Source organism: Malurus melanocephalus, unplaced genomic scaffold, assembly GCF_030028575.1.
Source record: "Malurus melanocephalus ecotype Western Australia unplaced genomic scaffold, MMel_1.1 scaffold_398, whole genome shotgun sequence".
In the NCBI taxonomy this organism is placed as follows: Eukaryota; Metazoa; Chordata; class Aves; order Passeriformes; family Maluridae; genus Malurus; species Malurus melanocephalus.
The window spans coordinates 480,592-483,550 of NW_026623630.1; positions in this window are offsets into that span (position 1 = coordinate 480,592).

Below are 2,959 nucleotides of genomic sequence, written 5' to 3' on the forward strand. Positions count from 1 at the left end.
CTTCCCACTCCTGATTCTGTCAGGATTTTTCCATGTTGATCCCTGTTTTTTCCCTTGGAAAACTSCCAGCCTGGTTTGTGTCTGTGCTGGGTTGAGGTTTCCTCCTCCCCATGAGTGTTTCTCATCCCCCTCATCTCTCTGGGGTGGAAATTGTGTACCAGTGGCAGAAGCACCTGGGATTTTGAATTTAGAATGGATTGAGGTATCTGAGCTTGCAGATTTTTGGTGTTTCAAAAAAAAAATTAAAACTTTTTTAAAAAAACAAACAAACAAAAAAAAAAACAACCAACATGACAATTTGTCAAAAATCTTCCCATTTGCTCCTCTGGATGATGTAAAGATCTGGACAGGTGCTCAGGCCCTCCCCAGTGTGTTTCTGGTGTGGAGACTTTCCTGAGCCTGCTCCTGGTGTGGGATTGACCCATGAAAAAYCCAGGAATTTTTTCTGCACCTCTCTGCAGGTGCCTGCACACATGAGCCTGCTTGTATTTKGAAGGCAGTCCTTTTTTATGATTATTTATTAAATAATTAACATCAGAAAGGCAGTTCCTAATAAAATCCACCTAGCTATGTATGAGCCTTTATGACTTGAGGCAGTCGCCGTCCTGAGCATTTATTTTCCTCTAAGTGGCAATTTATATGAAACATGCATTAAAAAAATATTCCTGGACTATTTAAAATGAGAGGGGAGTAACAGCTTCCAGTGGAGCAGGAGCTCTGGTTAATTATTTATARTTTAGAAAAGCACATTTTCCAAGCCCGACATGGAAGTGAGAGGCCACTAAGTAAATAAAYTTACATAAAATGCAGCRAAATCAAATCATTTGACCCAGYAATTCACCTGATTTTAAAAATAGGTTTTCTGGAGAAAAAATAAATATTGTCAAGGAAAGTGGCAGCAGTGGGACATGGAAGTGGCAGTGAGGAGTGAAGTGGGAAAAGCTCTGGAATATTGACCTTGAGGAGCACTGGGAGATGGAAGAACCTCCTGGAAGCTGCTAAATCCACTTTTCATTGTTCCTCTATCAGGATGGGGATGAGTTGAGGAGGAAATTGCTGRAAATATTTCCTTTGTTTCCCTTCCCACAACCATCACTTGTTGCGAATTTTTAGTTTATTGTTTCCTGAAAAATATTTACTGAAACCCAAAAATTACTCACTTTTTTTTTTTTTTTTAATTACATTTTTTATGACTCCGAGCTGCAGTTTATTTCCTGTCCCAAGGCCTCATAGCTGCCAGGTTTTATTCATTTTTCTGGTTTTTTTTCCTGGRTGTTGTTCTCCTCTGGTGGGCTCAGCCACTCTTCTGCCCAGATTTTCGTTCTCCCAGGGCAAGAGAATCTCCCTGGCTTTGCCTGAATCCAACTTTTCTGAACTTCCCAGTTCCTGGGCTTCCAGCATGGCAGAATTGTGAAAAAGAGGGAGAATTCAGCTGTTGTGCTTTCTGATTGGTTTAATATGGGAAAAATGTAAGTCCAGACCCTACGGAATACAGGCCATCAGGTTTAGTCTGATTTATTAAGAATTTTTCWTTGCAGATCACAGTTTTTTCAAAGAAATAGTTGCTAAACCTCTTCCTTTTGATTACGTAAAGCCATGGTCTATAAATTCATGGGGAAACAGAAGAAGAATGTGAAAATTCTTTAAATATTCAGGATTGTGACTCTCGCATTGACCCTGCCTTTCAAAACTGAGTATATTTCTATCTGAAAGGCCCATATTTGGACTAATTTCATCAAACCCCACAAAAATACCCATTTCTCAGTCCTGTTATATCCAAGTTTAAATTTGTCCAAATCTCTCCTCATCAAATATTAATTTTTTTTCCTCAAGTCTGCCACTGGAGTTTCCAGTTCCATCAGGCACCTCTCAGCTCCCAGTGCACCTGGAGCTTCCTGCCAGCCTGACATGTCAGAGCTGAGTCCATTTCTCCTTTTAATCAAGATAATAACTGCTAAGAAGGGATGGATTCTGCTGCTGTGGAAAATGCAGRCGAGTTCCTGCCATAATTATCAAGTCTTTAGCTGGTAATTGCACACTGTTCCCATCAATCTGCTGTCAAATTTATTTCTGTAATTGACCTCCCGGTCCAGGAATTAGAGACAGCCTTTGATTATTGGTTCAATTAGTCTTAAAGCATCATGGGTTTTTCTTTCTTCTTTTTTTTTTTTTTTTTTTTTGAGGTTTTTTTTTTGAGGAATTTTAGTTCTCCAGCCAGTCAAAGGAAGGTTAAAGGATGCCACAAAATATTTCTTACCTTTATCACAATTAGTACCTGCTGTGTCTCGTTTTATTCCGTCTGTACAAACATATTGAGAAAGCTTTTGATGAGAAAGGATTGAATTTGTGGTTTTTCTTCATTTTATCCTTCAGGGACACCTTTTTGGGGACAAAGGAATGTTTTTTCTGGGATGGTGGTGTTGTTGCCATATACTCAGTGCTCCCCATCTGAGCTGTTCCCTTTGGAGCTGGATCCTTCCAGGGAAAAAATGCAAATCAAGRATTTGGATACAGGTTCTAGAGGATATATTTTCTAGCACTGTTGTGATTTTTCTTCATTTTAATCTTTTTGGGGACAAAGGAATGTTTTTTCTTGGATGGTGGTGTTGTTGCCACATCCCCAGTGCTCCCCACCTGAGCTGTTCCCTTTGGAGCTGGATCCTTCCAGGATAAAAACAAATCAGGGATTTGGATATAGGTTCTAGAGGCTCTATTTTCCAGGATTGCTTGTTCTTATGAGATTTTATGGGTGAGATTTTCCACCCAAAATGACCAGGACTTGGTTTGGGAGAATGGAAGCACAGAAATGTTTTGTTCCTGCCATCCCCAGCCAAGGAGAGAGGGGTTGGTTTGTTCCTCAATCTGGGTAAAACAAGAGCAATGCTGTGGATTTAAGCAACAACTTCTGCTCTGATTTGACTCATGAAGTGAAAGAAAAGTCAGTGAGGGCCTAAATGAA